We start from the raw sequence: 22450 nt of genomic DNA, 5'->3' as shown, positions 1-22450 counted from the left end.
AAAATAGTGAAAAAATAACGGGAAACAAAAACCTCCAAACCAATTTTCATTTTACATTAATGGAACAAATGAAAGATTGGAACTTTCATAATATAAACCCTATGTCTCATCACAATAGATTCATGAACGAAATTTCTTTGCTATAGGAAACGATTTCAAACAATTATTGTGTCAATAGATCACAAAAAACTTGTTTTTCAAAAGCTCAAAAGCAATTTAAGGTTTCAATGTATCGATTGAAAATAATTTGAGAATTTTTTTAAATTTTCATGTAATAAAACCCAGAATTAAGATTCCAAATTTTCTTGGGATACTCAATTAAAACATGCATATGATATATAGTTGGAAAACTCTCATTACGTAGAACAAAGATCCCAAGATTTACAAGATCAATTGCAAAAAATTCCAAACAGAAATTTATCAAGAATTTTACTGATTAAAAAAATTATATTAGGTTTTACTTTTTTTATTAATATCATTGCATTTCTTTTTTTTTATTGACTCTTGTAATTTTGAATGTTTGTTAAAAATTCATATGATTTTTAAAATGTTATAAATTCATATTGTTCTTTCAAATCTTATAAATTCAATTAAAATCCTTTAAAATTCAATGTTACTGTTAATTGGAAAATGGAGTAGCAATCCTCGATAAAAGAATAGCAATTAGCAAGTACCGAGTAGGAAAATAAACAAGATATCTTAACAAAGAACCAAGTAATTTTTACAATTTTGTTCTAAATCTGCATAGATTAATATATAGTGCACATGGCAATGACAATGCCGTAGTTTTTTGGTGAATTTCTTTGACGTGAAAATCACGCCCTTAGGGTTCTTCGCGTTCTTCTATGGATTCTGATTCTTATTAAAGAACCAATCGGCATTCCTCGCGCAAAACATGCCCCGTTATAATTTCTTAATTTCTCATTGTATAATAATGATTAACCTCAAATAAATTTTATTATCATTTGTTTATTTCTTAAAAATGGATTAACAAATTAACAGTACCCATTAAAATACTCAATTTCAGTAAGATTGTTGAATCATAATACGTATCATGTATGATTTGGTCGATTTTTTGTATAGTGAATCATATCGAATCGTAAGATACAAAAATATAATAAAAATTATTTTAAAAATATATAATATACTTAATATCATATAAATTCATATTTCAAAGAGTATCTAATCAGCAAAATACATAAGTAAGTAAGGTGCAAACCAATTATTTTCTTATTCATCATTCATTAAGACTAATATTATCGCTACTATCACTATTAATATCTATCACTGACATAATTAATCCATCACCATCTTTTTTTTTTTCTTTTTTTCTTTTTTTGATAACAATCCATCACCATCTTCATTAGTGTAGTCATTTGACTTATCTCTTATTTCTTGTTCAACAATTTAGGTCATTTTTCTTTATCATTTTTATTGGCAATATCATTTCGTTTATCAAGCCAATTGACATCTTGTTATGTATGATGATGCCTTTACTTTTATACTTCTTGATTTAAGATTTCGAGGACATAAAATATAAAAATATACATAACAAAACATATATTTAATTATTTATTTAATTATTTTCTTATTAATAAAGATTTTTCAGATTAATTTTTGAATTTAAATTACAAATTAAAATTTTCTTTTCTTTTCTTTTCTTTATTAATAATATTTTTTTATTTTTTTATTTAAACCTCAAATTAAATCTTTTTTCTTTCTTTTATATTAAAAATTATAATTTTTTATTTCTGTATCGTATGATACACGATACAGTATCGTTCATACAATACACCCCCTTTTTAATACATCCTTCGATATATATCGTTGAACTTGTGAATCGTATCGTGTATTATACAATACTGATAACTATGATTTTCAGTACCATAAAAGTTAGTTTTCCTGATATCCAACTTTTACTCTTTTCAAAATTACCATTCTAAATTTTACATTTAATGGTTGAAGAAATTTATAAATATTTTTTCATAAATTACAACAATATTTAATATATTCATCAACTTTAAACACACTTTGTTCTTATTCTTTAAAAAACATAATAACAAATAACGATGCAAATTGAAAATATATCGCGCCAGTTATGCATAATAGATAAATGGGAAAAGTTAAAATAACTTCATGTGATTTGTCTTTGAATCACTTATTCTGTTATGTTTTTTTTTTATCATTTATCCTCTTGTACATTTTTCATCCAAGTCCCACCTTAACTGTGTAGAATTGTCATATTTGTTAGAAACTATAACACTGTTAGGAAGGAACTTCGATAGAAAAAAAGCACAAGGGTGCTTACCAAAAAAAAATAAAAAAGCACAAGGGGACAAATGATAAAAAAAAATATTGGATGGTAAGTGATTCAAAGGCAAATCACAAGGAGTTATTTAAATCACTTGCAAGAAAACTTTTTGATAACTTATTGTGCATTAAAAAAATTAAATATTAAAATTAAGATAAAAAGAATTGAAAAATAACGGTGTATAAAAAATTAATTGATATTATTAAATATAATAATAGAAGAAAAAAACTGCCCTGGTATGCTTTTTTTCTTTTTTCTCTTCTTTTTCCTATTAATAATCTTAACAAGTTATTAAATATTTGTTTATTTTTTACATAACTATTTAAAGTTTACAAAATGTAAATAACATGAAATAAATTATTTATTAATTATTTCTCTTTAGTTATAGATCTCAAGTCACAATTTTGAAAATAGATAAAATAGTTATGGGTAGGATTATTTTCTTATAGGATCCCACGAATCAAATTAATTTAATATCCAATGAATTGATTGGGAAAATCATTATATTAAATAAAATAAAAATTATTTAATAGTTTTTTAATAAATAAAAAACTTGAAAATGAGTTAAGATTAAAAAAATAGTTTTTATAAAAAAAATTAAAATATTATTAATGCCAAATCTTTTATATTCTTCTTGATTAAATATTATCCTTAAAAGAGTGTAACTTTTAAGATAATTATTATAAGGATAAATATATTTTAAATGCTAAAAAAGCATGCACCTAAATAACTTTGCTCCCATTAGAAGAATAAATTTTTCCTCTTGAGTGTTGATATGACCACATAAAAGGTAACTTTTTTGTTTTTGGAAGTCTAGAGTGATATATGAGGTGCTATTTTGATTTTATAGGTAATCACAATTTCAATCATAGACGGCAGAAATCATGATGTTCATTCTTTTACATGCGACAAAACTTTGATCATGTCACAAATCATCAATTTTCTCACAGTTCACAAATTTCATAAACACATATTGTTGCTTTTCTTCTATTCGTTCGTATCGAATATCGTGTGTTAATAATTGCGGGACCTTGTTTTCAAATATTATACCTAATTAATGTAATTAATTGTGTACCTAATAAGTTCATATCTAATGTGTGATTAAATATTTTGTATCGTGCACCAAAATAAATTTAAGGAAAATAACTTAATAATTGGGAACAGTGGCCAAAGTGCCACTGTTGAAAAAAAACACCAAAAATGTCACGCCAACAGTAAATTTTGCTAAAATATCACGTGGCATATTTGTTACACTGTGTAGCGAAATATGTGTGCAAATAATTCGCTACACGGTGTAGCGAAATATGCCGTGTCATAATGCACAGAACCAAAAATGCCACGTGTCAGACAGGGAGAATTTCGCTACACTGTGTAGCGAAATTCTCCCTGTCTGACACGTGGCATTTTTGATTCTGACGTGGCATATTTCGCTACACTGTGTAGCGAATTATTTGCACACATATTTCGTTACACAGTGTAGCGAAATATGTCACGTGACATTTTGGCAACATTTACTATTGGAGTGGCATTTTGGTGTTTTTTTTTGCCAACAATGACACTTTGGCCAGTGTTCCTAATAATCGAGAGACATTGTTTTCAAATAATATACTTAATTAATGCAATTAATTGTGCATATATTATGTACGCAATTAGGTTGTATGTGCCAATGTGGTATATGTAGAGGCAAGTTTTCGTGAGTTGTGCACTTATTACATGTATAACTAATTACGCACTAGATACATGCGTAACTCGTGAGAGCTTACCATGTAACATTATGATAATCATTTATAACTATAATATGAAATATCTATCCAAAATGGAGTTATAGTATTATCTACACATACATATATTCATCAGCTGTGATTTGTGTGTCAACTATAGGAGGTTTTGACGATACAATACACGATTCATTATTGAAAGTGATCGAATTGGTAATGACAAATCGTCAGTTTCTATAACATTCGCGTATTAGTTGCAAATTTGAACTCATTTTGATAGGAATACAAAAAAAGATTATAACCTTTTAGAGAAGGGTTTTCGTTTTATCCTTTAACATAACACAACAAACTTTCCTACACTCACAACATTTTGTGGGACCCACACTTTTTAAAATAAAAAAATAAATAAAAAATTAAGGCACGCAAAACGAATCTCTATAACATTACACAATCACTTTTCCTACAACATAACTCTTATAAAACCCTTTAGAGAATTGAAAGATTGGAAAAGGGAAGAAAGTACTTGAAGATTATGACCATTAATCCATTATAATTTGAATACCTGAATTGGTTTTGAACTGGTTCAGAACCAATTATGAAGCATAAGATGGTGGAGAACCATGAATCGATTTGGAAAAAAATAAAACTAATTCTGATAAACTAATATAATTTGGGTCAAATCATACCCAGTGACAAACTCTTATAAGTTGTTCATGTGTTTGGTGCACAACTTATGAAAGTTTGTCACTCCATGTCCGCTAAGTTGCACATCATATGTGTGTGTGCAACTAACTGTATTAGTTGGCTAAAATATTTGAAAATAACATTGATTCAACCATTAATCTATTTTTTATTTGCAATTATTAAAAAAATATTCCTTCAATTTAGGTAGATTATATTTAGAATTACATATTATAAGAATTGATTTTATTTGTAAATGAAATGATCAGTTTGAAAAGTTATAAATATAAAATGTTTTGATTTAAAATTCTTTCTTATTTTAGTTGCATATAAATAAAATACCACTCAGTCCACCAAAAAAAATACCACTCAAATCTAGTGTGATTTAAATGAATCTGACATAATTTTTTTATATTATTTAAATTAACATTTTTATTATTATTACTTATTAGGTAAGTCATTTAACTTAATATTGTTAAGAATAATAAAGTAACTAACTTATATAAAACTAATTCATCTCATTAAAAAATGAAATTTGGTGTATAAATCTCTTCTACTTTTTTTATGGAAGGTTTTAAGCCAAAAAATAATAATTTATTAAAAAATTAAGGGAAAAAAGTATCTAATGTTACTTTAGATAATTTTGTCTAATGTTCATCGAAACGACGTCATTTTGGGGTTGAAAAATTAAAAAATTAGAATGGTAAAGACTATTATAACCCTGAAATAAATCAAAATTACAAAAATATCATGATTTCCGCCCCAAAACGACGTCGTTTCGATGAACATTAGATAAAGTTATCTAAAATAACTTTAAAAAAAACAAACTCTAAAATTAAATCAATTTAATTCAAACCATTTAAAATTTGTGATCCCAAACAAAAAAATCCCACCATGAAATAATAACATATAATAATTAAGTAATTACTTTATAGTCTTTTCTTTATGTTTTTGCTTTGTGTTGTGGCCCCTTCCCTTTTGTCTACCAAAAAAAAAGTAATTATGAGTCAATTGATTAGAAATCATAAAAAATGGCTTAACTTATCTTACAGTAATTTTGTTTGGTGGAATGTGATCTAATTCCAGAAGATTTTATTCTCATATGGATGCAAAGGCCATCATGGTTTCATGACTTTTTGTTATTTCTCTTTATGTCTTTATTTTTATGACTTTTCATGCTATTGTATATCTATAAACTGTAATTCAAATACAGTGGTTGAATTTATTAAAAAAATAAACAGTGATTGATGCTCTTGCCTAGTTTGTCAGAACTAATAGTGATGATAGTTAAGTGAACTCTTCGCAAGACTTAATTATCCATCAACTGCAAGCTAATATTGTTAATTAATAATATTTCTTTTAAAAAAATAAAATACAAAATCCGTCACTATCTTTAAGATTTTCAGTTCCAATCTCATATTTATGTCTACGATAGAAAGAAGTTATTCATTGATTTAATGTCCAAATTTATTGCTAATATGCGTTTGCTGACTATTAACGGGAACACACACTATTTGTTTCTGGTACGTAACATGGTAGATAAAATCTGGATTTAAATTCTAAAATCTTGATTTTAACGATTTATTTTTACTAAAACGATTTAGATTTTACTTAAAATCTTTTTCAATATAAAATTCCGATTTAGACATTTACTTAAGTCCCGATCTTAAGATTTAAATTCAGATTTTAAATATTGGAATGATGTTAAGCAAGTTAAAAAATTGTTGAATATAACATTGCTGATGTTTCATCCGAAGATGAATGGATTGTGGAAAATGAAGGAACTTTATCTCATGATGAAAGTTTAGATGAAGACAATTTTGAATGATGTAGTTGAAGATCGCGTGGAACAGAATGTCTTCGATGATAATAACTTGAATGATTTATTAGCTTAGACCCTTAGAGTGTGATAATTGTATGCAAATGTATAAGGATGGTGATAGGTAATCTATTTTTTCTTAAATGATTTACGATTTATGATTTTTTACTCCCTTTTCGATTTTAGGTAAAATTCTAATTTTGACTATCTTGGTACGTACAACTAGTCAACTATGTACAATTTCAATTTCCTTAAGCAATTGGAGCTCCTATATATCCCTTTCCCATAATTGAATTTGGAAATTGCAGTAAACTACTGTTAATTGGAGAATGGAGTAGCAATCCTCGATAAAAGAATAGAATAGCAAGTACCGAGTAGCTAGGAAAATAAACAAGATATCATAACAAAGAACCGAGTAATTTTTGCAATTTTGTTCTAATTCTGCATAGATTAATATATAGTGCGCATGGCGATGACAATGACGTAGTTTTTTGGTGGATTTCTTTGACGTGAAAATCACGCCCTTAAATTCTTCGCGTTCTTCTATGGATTCTGATTCTTATTAAAGTACCAATTGGCATTCCTCGCGCAAAGCATGCCCCTTTATAATTTGCTCTGCTTTAATTAACAACAAAAAAAGGTGTTTATCCAAAATAAAAAAAAAATATCATCTTTGAGAGATATTAAAAGCTTAATCATGGACTCGTCCCCGACAATATTGCCTCCTGTGAATAATGCCTGTGATTTTTTTTAAAAAAAAATTGTTTGATTTCTTTTGGCGATGTAATAAGTTATATGTAAGTTTTGGCCAAGAGTTATAGCACTATCATAATTTTTTTATTCTATTACTCTAATTATGCGGTGTCAAATTAGGTTTCTGGATATTTTCACCACTGGAGCAAATGAAATTCGTATAAATATAAAACTAATTCTTAATTAAACAGTATGATAATTATTCAGTTTTGTACCAAAATTCTTTCCACAATCATAAATTTACATTTTATTGTAGGATTATCTATCCTCTCATTAAACTATTTTTTGCGGCAAATCACGTCAAAAGACTCAACAGGCAAAAGGGAATATTTCCACTTAAATTTCAGTAGCAACAAAACAAGAAAAAAAGATATGAACAAGAAGAAAAACATAGGAATGAAAAGAAGAAAATGAAACCAGGTTAATTATAGATGAGTAATATTAGTTGTACATAATATGCAACTCACATAGAGAATTGTGCACCAAAAATATTGATGAATAAAAGGAAAAAAGAGAAGTAGTTAACAAACATGATGGTGAGTTATGTGAGACATTTTTTAGATGCATATTGATTATAGATACAAATAAGATTTTACTTTAAAGTGCCCAACACTTGTTAAGAAATAAAAAATAAAATGAAATGAAATATTCAATAAAAATTTAGGTTTTTAATATATAAAGTATTATTTTTAATTTAATATTTTTTATTTTAAAGTAGTTGTTAACAAAATTCATATAAATAAAACCAAAAAGTGAACTTCTGATCTGTCCACCTAAAATTACTTGTTTTGAAAAGAGTATGAACTTTGTTGCCACATGCAAACTATTTATACTTATCTATTTGTCCCCATGAAATGTGACAGTGAACAATAATAATAATAAAAAAAAAGACAAAGTCAAATGGTACAGCTTTTGATCTTATTATTTCTTTTATAAGTTAGAGATAAAATTATCTTCGGTGGATAAAAAAAAAAATGAGTAAACACTCTTTTTAGTCCCTGGCAATATCTACCTTTTTTCAGTCCCTGGCAATAAAAAATAACCAAATTAGTCCCTGAAAGTATAAGAAAAGGGTCACTCTACATATTTGGGAGTTGACATAAGGACTAACATGGCCCTTTTTTTTGTAATTTCAGGGACCAATTTGGTCATTTTTTATTGCCAGGGACTAAAAAGAACTTCGTAGATATTGACAAGGACTAAAAAAGATGTTTACTCAAAAAAAAATAGTGGAACTATATCACACTCCTCAGCAAACCTTGTTCAAGCCTTCGACACTGAGTTAACTCTATCACAAGGTAAATTTTACATGCATTAGATTTTGGACATAGGTGCTATGACCATATTTGTTTTACTCCAAATCTTTTTTCTTCCTTACACAAAACCTTGCCAATCTCTATTTCATTACCTAATGGCCATAATGTAAGTTCTGAATATTTTGATACAATTCGGATCTCATCTCATCTTATCTTACAAAATGTACTTTTTTGTTCCTCAATTCAAAATAAATCTTATCTCCATAACCAAACTTTTAAAAATCACTCCATGTTATATAACATTTAACCAATCTTTCAGTCTTGTCAAATAGAAGCATACCAAGGAATTGATTGGTTCAGCTAAAGAAAAAGATGGGTTGTACGTGCTGATTAGCTCACCCAATTTGAAATTTGTTGCAACTGTTTCTCAATATACCAGTAATATATAATTGTAATTTTTCTGATTTAGAAAATAATGCCTCACTTTTGTGGCATTATAGACTTGGGCATTTATCCCAATCTGAAATGAAAGACGTATCTAGTCAATTTTATCTCGTTCCAATAAAAGAAATTTCACCTTTTGACATTTGCCATTTAGCAAAACAAACCATACTGCCTTTTTCCACTAGTTCTACACTAACTAAAAAGCCATTCCAAATTCTACATCCTGACATATGGGGACCTCACTCAACCCCTTCTTTGCATGGACACAAATATTTCCTTACAGTAGTGGTTGATGACTACATTTGTTACACTTGGCTCATTTTGTTGAAAGCAAAATCAGAAACAAGAGATTTACTACAAAACTTCATAGTTTATGCAGAAAACCATTTTCAACATAAGGTAAAAACCATCAGATTAGACAACGGTCCAAAATTCATTGTGACCGACTTCTATAACAAAAGAGGGATCACACACCAAAGAACCTGTGTAGAAACTCCACAGCAAAACAGAATTGTTGAACGCAAACATCGTCATATATTAAATGTTGCTCGAGCCCTCATTCTTCAAGTCAATCTACCTTCTAAACTTTGGTGTTATGTTGTGACCAGTGTTGTTAAAACGTAGTGTCGAAACGGTTGAAACGTACGATTCTACGTTTTTGGACTAAAAAACGTGTTGAAACGGATGCTGAAACATAAAACGGGTTGAAACGGAGAATTAAATCGGTAAACTCGGTTGACTCGGCGAGTTTACCAAGTTGACTCAGTGTTAAAAAAACGAAATTTGGGCCAAATAGAGTGCGTTCTCAGTTTGGGTCTGTTTCTCTTTTGTCCTATAAAATAAAATAATGATTTTTTTGTATTAAAATATATTATTAATAAAATATCTCTTAATCTTATTATTTTTCACATACCCGATTGTATTGGGTTGGGTGACTTTCTTCGTTTGGGTCTTCTGTCTGCTCTCTCCTAGTCTCCTTCGAAAGCGGTGGTCTTTAATCAGATTCGGACAAACCAAGAAGACAGCAGCAGCGGCGACTCAAGTAAGGATTCTGATCTCGTTTTTCCTATTCTTTTTTTTCCTATTCTTTTTTTTTTCTTATTCTTCTTTTTTTTTCTTATTTTGATCTCGTTTCTCTCCTAGTCTTCTTCCCTCATTTTTTTTTTGGATCGTTTCTTCCTCGCTTGTTTTTTCCAGTCGCTTGTTCTTTATTATGATCTCATTTCTCCTGGTCTTCTCTCATTCGCTTGTTTTTTCCTCATTTTAAGGATATTTTTTCCAGTTTACGGTAGCCTATTTTAATTTTATATGATAAATCATAAAAAAAAATATGATTGTTTCTGGCCATTTTTATTTTATAAAAAAAAATATCAAATAAAATTATATATTTCTCTGAATATATAATTGTTTATGGCCTCGGTTTTTTTTTTGTCCTTTAACTTTTCGATGCGCATGAAGATTTTACTTATGCAAAATTATGTGGTTTTGCATTTAAAAATTATGCACATAAGGCTCTATGGATTCTGTTTGTTTATTTTATTATCTATTGTATATGGCTAAAATTTGAAAGCTCAGAACTGAGATCATTTCTTTGAACTTTGATTAAATATAGTTTGAAATCATATGGCTTCATCAAGTGTTGCTGGTAGTAGTAGCAATCCAGCTTCTATTAGTGTAAGTAACACTACTTTTGGGGGAAAGAAATTGCCTAGAAATGCTCATGGAAATAGGTTAGATCCTGGATGGAAGCATTCAATTGAAGTTCCAGGAACAAAAAAGCTTAAACGCAAGTATTGTCCCAAAATAATGTATGCTGGAGTTTTTCGTGTGAAGCACCATTTGGCAGGAACATATAAAGATGTTGAACCATGTATAGCAGTGTCAGATGAAGTAAAAACTGAAATGTTGAATCTTCTTATTGGAGCACAAGGAGGAAAATCATTGAACAAAGATTTGGAGTGCAATATTCAAGAAGTACAAGAGGAAGTTGTTAGTGGTGGCTCCGATATTTTCAAGAAAAGTAAAACATCTCCTCCTATTACCCTCAATACCATATTCAAGAAGAACTTGAGGGAGGAGGCATGTCTTGACATTTGTATTGCTATGTATAATAATGGAATTCCTTTCAATTTTGTGAATAACGATGATTTCAAAAAGATGTGTGAATCAATTGCTAAGCATGGACCGGGTTTCAAGCCACCATCTTATCATGAGTGTAGAGTGAAATACTTGAAGCAAAAATATGATATGACAATGGCTGTTGTTGAAACACATAAGGCTCTATGGAAAAAAACTGGATGCAGAATAATGACTGATGGATTGACTGATAAAAGAAGAAGAACAATAATCAACTTTTGTGTGCATAGCTCTATGGAAATTGTGTTCCTTAAGTCCATTGATGCTTCTCACATCACCAAAACAGCTGACAAGATTTTTAAGATGATTGATGAAGTGGTACAAGAGATTGGTGAAGAAAACGTTGTCCAAGTTGTGACGGATAACGCTGCAAATTATAAAGTTGTTGGGGCTTTGTTGATGGAGAAAAGAAATAAAATGTATTAGACACCTTGTGCTTCTCACTGCATTGATTTGATGCTGAAAGATTTAGAGAAGAAAATACCCCTTCATAAAGATACAATTTATAAGGGGGGAAATTACAACTTATATCTATTCAAGAACATCTCTCATTTCAATATTGCACAGCTTCACCAGTGGCAAAGATTTGATTAGACCCGCCATGACTCGCTTTGCCACATCTTATTTGAATTTGAAATGCCTCCATGACCATAAACTTCCTGTAAAAAGAATGTTCATGTCAGATGAATGGAAGAATAGCAAATATGCAAAGTCAACAGATGGAAAACTTATTGAAAATTAGTGATGGATAAACACTTTTGGAAAAGGGTTGAGATTTGTTTGATAGGGGCACATCCTTTGATTGAAGTGCTTCGGTTAGTTGATTCAGATGATTATGAGGCAATGGATCGTTCCAAGGAGAGAATTGAAGAGGATTTCAAAAAAAAAAACCTTCATTATAATTTATCAATTAATTTGTTTAATTCAAAGTTATAGACATTTTTAACTCAAAATTAATTCAATTGTTATTTTTTTATTTTTTTTAGTTATCAACCTATTTGGGATGTCATTGATGCAAGATGGGAGAAGCAGTTACATAGGTCTTTGCATGCTGCAGGCTATTACCTTAACCCGAAACAACATTATTGTCCTACATTTGAAGTTGATTATGAAGTAAAGGTTGGACTACATGATTGTATAAAAAGGATGGTGGCGGAGACAGCTATAGAAAGAAAGATTGATGAACAACTTGAGGAATTCAAGCCTCGTAGAGGTCTTTTTGAGACTACCTTTGCTATGGATGGAGTTAAAACCAAGAGTCCAACAGCATGGTGGGAATCTTATGGTGATGGTGTTCCAAAGCTCCAAAAATTGGCTATCCGTGTACTTAGCTTGACATGTAGTTCCTCTGGATGTGAGCAGAATTGGAGTGCTTTTGAGATGGTATAATTTTAATATGAATTGCATTTAATTTCAAAATATGATATTAGTCTAGTATTGATTATTTTCTTGTATTTGTTTAGGTCCACACAAAGAAAAAAATCGTTTGAAGCAGGAGACAATGAATAATGTTGTTTTTGTGATGGCTAACTCAACATTAGGCAAGAGAAAACATAGAGAATCTCCTCGAATTGATTATAACTTTGATGACATTGAGTCGGATGATGATTGGATTGTGGAACCAACATATGAAGAAAATTTGGAAGATGTTGAAAAAGATCAAGATCCCCTTGGCTTGGATGATCCAAATGAAGAAGAAGGGAACTTGAATGATTTGGAAATTTCGAGATTTATTGGTGAATTTATTAGTGGAGGAGGAGACGAAGATATTGACTTAGACTCCAATGACTTAGGTTAGAGATGTTGATCTCTTTTATAATTTTATTACCCTGGTGTTTTGATTTTAGTATGTATTATGATGACTAAGTTTAGACTTAATTTTTATTTCCTTAATGTTTGGACTTATGTATTGGTTTGTTTTGGTTATATGTTGGATATTTTATTTTTTTGAATATGTAGTAAACTCTTACGTTTCGTTTTACGTTTCAAGTTTTTACGTTTTTGCTCACTCCTACCGTTTCGGCGTAGACTCTACGTTTTAACAACATTGGTTGTGACCCATGCCACTCACCTAATCAACAGAACCACCACACATATCCTCAACAACAAAAGCTCATTTCAAATGCTCCACGACCTCCCTCCAACTCTGGTTCACTTAAAAAAATTTGGCTGCCTTGCCTATGCCACCACCATCACTGCTCGTCGATCCAAATTTGATCCCTGTGTGTTAAGAATCTTGGGATACACCACCTCAAAAGCTAGCTCAAAGGGTGGGAGAGTCCAAGGCCTTATAAAGGCCACATTTGTTGTCCTCATAATCAATGTGGGATTATATATCTCAACATGCCCCCTCACGCAAGGACCTTTTGGGCTAGAAGCGTGGAATTGCACAGGCCCAATTTTTGGTTTACCTTTTGTGCTTTTGTTTTTAATTTTTAATTCCACTTGAAAATGGGGGGTCATGAGAATCGCTTTGATACCATGTTAAGAACTTTGGGATACACCGCCCCAAAAGCTTGCTCAAAGGTGGGAGAGCCCAAGGCCTTATAAAGGCCACATTTGTTGACCACATAATCAATGTGGGACTATATATCTCAACACTGTGTTAGAAAATGTGCATTCCTTGACTATCAACCAAACACAAAAGGATACATTCTTTATGATCTCTGACCTCGTTCCATTTTCATATCCCGTCCTGTCATATTTTTTTAAACCTATTTTCCATTTCCAAAAACAATACTTGTTGATACCTCTTCCATCAACATGCCCTGCCAACCACAACCTTTCCTAGCTTATGATACTACATCCTCAACCATTTATTTCAAATATTGCCAAGCTTGGTCTCTTTGATATCTATCGCCCAGCTTGTGGGGGAAGGGGGTATTAACCAATAATAATATCAGCTCTTCAGAAATACCAATTGATCCTACCAGCCACTTGGATATGCCAGCTCATCATATTATGCACGTATCAAGAGAGCTCAACAAATAATCTATTATTCAGTTACAATTGTATTCTGTTATTGATCCATTTGTGTATAGAGCTGATGTAATATAAATATTGTATTTTACTTTGTAATACTCATAATATCATAATCAGTTTTACGCTTTGAGATTTCAAGCTTTCTTTTGTCTCTTTCTGTTCATCTCTTTACCCGACTCTTGAACATTAAATACTGATTTAATTTCTCCCTTAAATTTAATACAACATTCTTAGAACCCCAAAAAAAATTCTAAAAAGAAAAGAAGCAGGAGAATAAAGAATAATTTTTCCGTATTTCATAGATAATACGTAGATGAATTGATATAGGGTTATTCCAATTTAATTAATGATATAAAGTTTAAGACTTCTGTACATAGTTATGTTAAAAATTTGATAGATAAATCTTTCCAAAAAAAATATATATTTGATAGATAAAGTTTTACTGTCTTTAGCTTGACTCGAATTGATAAAGAAAGGCAAAGTAAAAAAATTCCATAAACCTAAGTCACATAGTTGAAATATCTTTTTACAAGTTCTATAAACTGAATTTTGTTTTTCCCATTTTTGTTCGCCCCATTTTCTTTCTGGGTTCCCATGTAGAGACTCATTGGTGGGAATGGCCCAAAACCTTAACAGGATGTATTATAATAAATAAGAGGCCCATAGTTGCAATAAGATCTGACTGGTGATAGTGTATGGGACTATGGACTATCAGGATGAGTTTGCCCACAGTGCAATGATGAGTACTAGAACTTAGGAATAAATTTTGATTTAACACACACTGCTGCAACCTCCAAGTCCAAAAAACTCAATTTTGCTTAGGACTAAACAAGGATGCACTGCAGCAATAAACGTCAGATTTATTAGGTGACAACCGGAAGCAGATTAAAGTAAATACTTATTGACTAATAATAATTATAGGAGAAATTGCGTGTTGATAACATTTAGTCCAAATAAATATGTTGCTTTTCTTCTCCTAGCTTCGTTTGTATCAACTGTGTGTTTCAATATTTTGTATCGTGCCCTAAAAGAAACTTAGGTGCTGTTTGGTACGGGGAAAAAAAATTGGCCAGGAAAATAGGATAAGAAAAATAATATGGCCATATTTGATAGGAGGATTAGGAAAAAGGTGTCTGGAAAATAATTCTGATAGTGTTTTCACTTTGTACACGAATGGGTTGTAAAATTTTGCCATTGTAGGGGTGATTACTTTTTTTCCCATGTGGGTAGCAAATCCTTGACACTTTGCTGTGACGAAAATGCCATCAAGGTCAGAATTTCTATTTATTACAAAAAAATCTACGGATGCTTGTTAGTCCAAACTTGAACATTACTAATACTAGAATGACTATAATATGTTTGTCGAGGGTTACCAGAAATTCACAAATTCCAAATGTAAAATATATAATAATAAAAAAAACTTGTGAAGTGTATAAAAACAACTACCACCGTCGTTACTTAGCAAAGACAGAAAAGTAGCAAACGACCACGAACACAAACAAGCAAACGGTCTTCGACTGAGAGAGAGAGAATGACGATGAATTTATAAATAAATAAAAATACCAATTTCAACAATATTCAAATTCATGGATATTTTCATAATATCAATAAATATTCTCATTATTTTTTTAGAATCAACCAAACATATCTTACTAAAATCAACTTAAGTTTTCCTGCAAAATTTTAGCCTACCAAACACATTTTCGTTACTTACCCGGTAACAAAAACTTCTCATCATATTCTCATGTAATTTTTCTTCCCGGTTAAAAAACATTTCTCCCATGCCAAAGAAACAATATAATAATTGCGAGAAGTTGCTTTCAAATATTATACCTAACTAATGTAATCATTTGTGCATATAATAACATATAATAATTAAGTAATATGAGACAATTGATTAAAAACCATAAATAGTGGCTTAACTTATCTTACAGTAATTTTGTCTGGTGGAATGTGATCTCATTCCAGAAGTTTTTATTCTCATATGGATGCAAAGGCCATCTTGGTTTCATGACTTTTTGTTTCTTGCCTAGTTTGTCAAAACTAACAGTGAATTAGTGATGATAGTTAAACAAATTTAAAGAAGAAAAAATAGAAAGTAAAACAAAAGAAGAAAATGAAACCAGGTCAATTATAGATGAGTAATATTAGGTGCACATAATATGCAACTCACAGAGAGAATTGTCCACCAAAAATATTGATGAATAAAAGGAAAAAAGAGAAGTAGCTAACAACTACGATGGTGAGTTATGTGAGACATTTTTTTTTATGCATATTGATTATAGATACAAATAAGATTTTACTTAAAATTGCTCAACACTTGTTAAGAAATAAAATATTCTGTAAAAAAAGTAGCCTTTTAATATATTAAATATTATTTTTTATTTAATATTTTTTATTTTAAAGTAGTTGTTAACAAAATTCATATAAATAAAACCAAAAAGTATACTACTGATCTGTCCACCTACAATAACTGATTTTGGAAGGAATATGAACTTTGTAGCCGCATGCAAACTTATGAAGCACCGACATTTCAAAAATTCTGACGTGTTGTGTCCGACACTCTCGGACACTCCAACACGCGTTATAGAAATTCAAAAAAAGTTCAAAGGTTGCGTTGCGTTGAGTTTTTAGTTCCAACTATTAGATTCGTTGTATTACGATTATCATTTTATTGAGTTTAATATAAATATTTGGGATATCTTATGTTTCTTTGCAAAATTTATGAATATTATAAGATTAGATTCATTTTTTTGTTACATTATTGAATATTAAATATTTTATTCACTAAATAAATTAAAAATATTATTTAATATCAAAACGTGTCCTTATGTGTCGAAATCTAACATTTTTTAAAATTAACGTGTCGGAGTGTCGTGTCGTATCGTGTCACGTGTCCCGTGTCGGTGCTACATAGGTACAAACTATGATGAAATAAGATTATACTTCTCAATTTGCCCCGTAAAAAGTGACGGTGAACAATAAGAGAATAACATGAAATCAAATGTTACAGATGTTATTAGAGATAAAACTATCTTCCGTGGATATTAAAAAAATTTGAGGGACTATATGCGAGGGAAAGAAAGAAAAAGAGAAATTCACAGACTCTTGAACATTAAACACTGATTTTATTTCTCATTTCTAATTCTCCGATAGATTTAATACAACTGGTAAAGCCTTCTTTTCTAAAATTGAATTCTCTCACTGACCTTTTTTTAATTTTGTCTATTCATTCATTGTCCACCTTTATTTCATTAGGGTTTGATTTCTTTCATGTTACATGAGATAATTTATCTCATGCAACACATAAAAAAATAAATATGACCCACTTTGAAGAAGAGAGAGAAAGGAAAAAGGTGGATCCCACCTATTTTTTTTTGTATTGCATGAGATAAATTTTCTCATCTAACATAAGAAACACATTTCTCATTTCATTAATACCCAAGCTTCGAGGCAACACAGTCACATGTAATCTCATGTCCCTAAAATCTTCTAATAACACCATTTCTTTGATCATTAAATATGGCATGTGAAGAGATTTTTTGCTTAAAGTATCAACTACCACATAATTTGTTTTTCCTAAATGGTATCTAAGTTTAAAATTATAATCTTTCAAAAATTTCATCCACCTCCTTTACTTCATATTTAATTTATATATATATATATATATATATATATATATATATATATATATATATATATATATTTATATTTAGATGGCTGATTCTTCTTTTCTTTTTTCTTTTTTATTTTAACTAAAAAAATATCTAAATCAAATTTATTCAAATCCAATCATTACAACTAAAAAAAAATCTATGACTTTGGCGTGGAGAGGGTGTTCGACATGCCCCTCCTTGCCATGCTATATATATATATATATATATATATATATATATATATATATATATCTATATATATATCGATCCTTTTTTATCTAACGGCTTTCAAATGAGGTGTCAAATTTCAAATTTGACACTGGTGTCAAAAGATCCTACCTCATATATATATATATATATATGCTTTAATATTTCTATATTGAATATAGATAAGTTATTTACATTCACTTTCAAAACGACATTATGAGGTGCAAGATTAAAAAATTATAATGAAAAAACGATTATAATCATAAAATAAAATATGATTACAAAAAGTATCTTGATATCTTTTCCAAAATGACATCGTTTTGGACTCAATGTAGATAATTTAGACTGCAGAGAAAATGAATCCATATATATATATATATATATATATATATATATATATATATATAGGGGTAGGATATTCTTACACCAGTGTAAGAGTTAGAAGTCTTACACTCAATCTTGAGCATTGATTCACTTATATCCAACGGCTCACATTACTAAAAAATTAGAGCTCTTAAATATAAGTGAGATCAATGGTCAAGATTGAGAGTGTAACTTACACTGGTGTAAAACGATCCTAACCCATATATATATATATATATATATATATATATATATACACACACACATAGGGAAAATTGTTTGTCCTTTTAAATGACACAACTTATATCCTTTCACTCTCACAAAGAAGTGGGACCCACACCTGTATATTTTTTTGTCCATTCTCTCTCCTCTTTTATCTATCTCTTTCTCTCACTTAAAATGACATAACTTTACATCCTTTGAAATTATACACACTTTTCCCATATATACATATAAACAACCCCCCCCCCCCCCCCCCCCCAAAAAGAAAGAACGGAAATAGAGAGAAGAGAAAAGAAACTAAGGGAAAAAAAGAAAGAAAAAACAGGAAAAGAGAAAGATAATATTGGGGGAAGCACCTCATTCTCTTATTTTTATTTTTTAAAGTGGAATTTTAGTTATTTTTTAAAGTTGCAATGGTGTTGTTACTATGTTAAAAAAAAATTAGTAAATTTCATTTATTTGGCTTTATTTATATCTTTAGTTTTATTTTTATGTTTATTTAGTTATTGAATTTTTGTTTTAAGATTTGGTTATAAAACTGATAATTCCTTTGGTATCAAATAGGTACTAATAGAATATGCGATTTTTAACAATATTATTTTGATGTGAACTGTCTCACAAAAGTTTTGGGATCATACGAGAATATTGTAAGGGACATCTTACTTGACTTTGAGCTCGGTCACTTCGAACCTTTTACATACAATAATCCACAGAATTTTGGGCTTTAGTAATTTCAGTAGAATATTACACATTCTTTTCTGTATTTATTATTTTTCTATTATGAACAAGATTGACTGTAATTACGGTTGGACTGGTTATAGTTAGAAAAATTCAATATTATTGAGATTTATCTCACATGTGTTTTATTTTGATGCTAACTTTTCTAAAGAACCATCATACCTAGTTTCTGTTTTTCCGGTGAAGGATGGGGAGTAACTATCTATTTCTCTAGGAGGATCGTTTAGAATTTAATATCATGCTAGACAATCAGAAAATGGTGGCCATCTTTTATCAGGATAGCATAAAAACTTATGTATATAGGATAGACTAGTTGAGACTAAAACAGTGTACAAACTTATAACTTCAAGAGGTTAGGATGTAATTTATGTACTGAATTGATGTAAAATAGTCTAGGATGTAGGATTTAATGTAAAATAGCTAGAATGTAAAAATTTATGTACTTGACTCAAATTTATGTACAAAGTAACTCAAGAGTGTTTGTTTAAAATGTAACACCCTCTATAATTAACTAGCATAGAGAATATCACGTGACTTTTAAAAAAATATCTTAATGATAAATACAAAAAAATAGGAATATAAACTTTTTATACATCGATTATTATATGATAAAACAAACACTCTTGAGTTACTTTGTACATAGATTTGAGTCAAGTACATAAAATTTTACATTCTAACTATTTTACGTTAAATACAAAATCTAGACTATTTTATATCATTTTAGAACATAGATTACATCCTAAATACTTGAAGGGAGCGTTTGGTAGAGGGAAATTTTTTTTTTATCCGAGAATCTCAATTTTCAAAAATATGAATTTTACATTCAGTTTACGATAATATCTGAAAATTAAAAATTTAGAAAAATTCAGTTTCTCGGAAATCTCCAAGAATCCCGCGTACCAAACAGGCCCGAAGTTATAAGTTTGTACACTTCTTTAGTCTTATCTAGTCTATCCTATACATAAATGTGTACTCTATCCTGATAAACTACGGTCGCCACTTCCTCATTGCCCATCATAATATAAAATTTTGAACGATCATCACAAAAATAAATAGTTACTCCCCATCCTTCACTGGTAAAACAGAAACTAGACATGGTGGTTCATGAAAGGTTAGCATAAAAATAAAACACACGTGAGATAAGTCACAGTATATATTGAGTTTTTCTAACTATAATCAGTCCAACCGTAATAATGGATAAATGATTCTCTCAATATGAAAATAAATACATAAAAGAATGGATAATAATCAACTGAAATTACCAAAGCTCAAAACTTTACGGGTTCCTGCATATGAAATGACTGAGTTCAAAGTCAAGTAAGACGTCTCTTACAATATTTTCATATATGAATTTGACTTGATATATGAATAATAGAGTTAAAAATAGAGTTAAAAACTTTTGTTGGACAGTTCATATATGAATAATAGAGTTAAAAATTATCAGTCTCAACCAAATTTTTAAAACTAAAATTTGATAACTAAATAAAGATAAAAATAAAACTAAAGATATAAACAAAGCCAAATAGAGAAATTTACTAAAGAATTTTAACAAAGTAACAGCACCATCACAACTTTAAAAAATAACTAATAAACAACTTTAAAAAATAAAAATAATTGAATAAGATGCTTCCCCCACTATTACCTTTCTTTTTTTCCTTTTTCCTCTCTTTTCCTCTTTCTCCTTTTATTTTCTCCTTTCTACTTTCTTTTCTTTTCTCTTGTCTCTGTTTCCTTTCTTTTTACATTAAGCGGGTTGTTATATATATATATATATATATATATATATATATATATATATATATATATATTGAATCAACTGACTGGTTAATTCTTTTTTTTTTCTTTTACCGTTTTAACAAAAATTTTAAATCTAACCTATCCAAATCTATTCATTACAACTAAAAAAAATTTGACTTGGAGAAATTTGTTTCTTTTTTTCCAGAGCATGGTCTCTTTTTTAGTAAAGTGTGGTTCAAGAATGAACTAGGCGAAAGTCGATGAGCATGTAACATCTCAGGCACTAACGAGAGCGAAGAATAGATAGTCCTTTGGCACTTGGGTTGAACTATACTACCAAACGAAAATTTCAGTGTCTGGAATCCAGACCCGCTAAGATATGAGGGCTGTGACAGTAGGCTTCTGGCAAGCTTCCACCGTAAGCGATACATGAATAAAACTAATCAACACTCGAACGAGAAAGATCCAGAGGCTGTGCAGGTATGAAATTGTATAACTGAGGATAGCTTAAAGGAATATATACTACCTATAATAACAAAATGCATCTACTTTTTGGTAATCCATAACTTAAGAATTTCATAGTTAAATGTGCTTGACTTATAGCAATTGTGAGATTTGTGACCTCCTGGGATCTCAGAAAGTGTATGAGTGAGAATAAAGCATGCTGAAAAGTCTCATATTGATTTGTGGGGATTTGTGGGGACAATCATTGATCTTGCAAGTGACGATGCTTTACAAACTCCAGTCAAATAAAACCTTCCTTATAATATTATCATCTTTAATTATTGATATTGAGTTCGTGATTGTTCCGGTCCTTTGTATATAGTTATGTTAAAAACTTGATTAGAAAAAGTTTTATTGTCTTTATCATCACTCTAGTCGAACCAATTGAATAATGATGAATTGATAAATAAAAGAAAAATAAAAAATTCCATAAACCTAAGTCACTTAGTCGAAATATATGTTTACGAGTTCTATAAACTGAATTTGAGATTAGTGTTTATGTTGGATGATATAATTTTATCTACTACGTACACATAAAAGTACGTGGAACCTATGAGAACCTATGTAAAGAGAAGATAGAGTAAAAAAATATGAACCCCACGTACTTTCATATGTTTATGTATCCTACTGATAAACATTAATTCCACTTAATTTTGTTTATCCATTTTTGTTCGCCCCATTTCTGGGTTCCAATGTAAAGGCTCAATGTTTGGAATGGTCCAAAACCTTAACAGGATGTATTACAATAAATAAATAAAAAAGGCCCATAATTTCAATAAGATCTGACTGGTCATGAGTGTATGTGTATGGGAATATGAACTATCAGGATGAGTTTTGCCAATAGTGCAATGATGAGTACAAGAACATGCTTAAAACAACTATTCAAGGTAAGGTTAATTTGTCCAACGAATAGCCAAACAATA

At 29.7% G+C, this 22450-nt stretch overlaps 1 pseudogene; it reads left to right on the top strand.

Moving 5' to 3' along the window:
* Positions 1 to 10605: 10605 nt before the first annotated feature.
* Positions 10606 to 12916, top strand: LOC133307145 (uncharacterized; annotated as a pseudogene).
* The last annotated feature ends 9534 nt before the right edge of the window (positions 12917 to 22450 follow it).

This window comes from Gastrolobium bilobum, unplaced genomic scaffold (assembly GCF_033153095.1).
Source record: "Gastrolobium bilobum isolate Gb01-03AN ecotype WA unplaced genomic scaffold, APGP_CSIRO_Gbil_v1 utg39213, whole genome shotgun sequence".
Lineage (NCBI taxonomy): Eukaryota > Viridiplantae > Streptophyta > Magnoliopsida > Fabales > Fabaceae > Gastrolobium > Gastrolobium bilobum.
The sequence above is the reverse complement of the archived record's forward strand: the minus strand, read 5'-3'. Positions and strand labels throughout refer to the sequence as shown.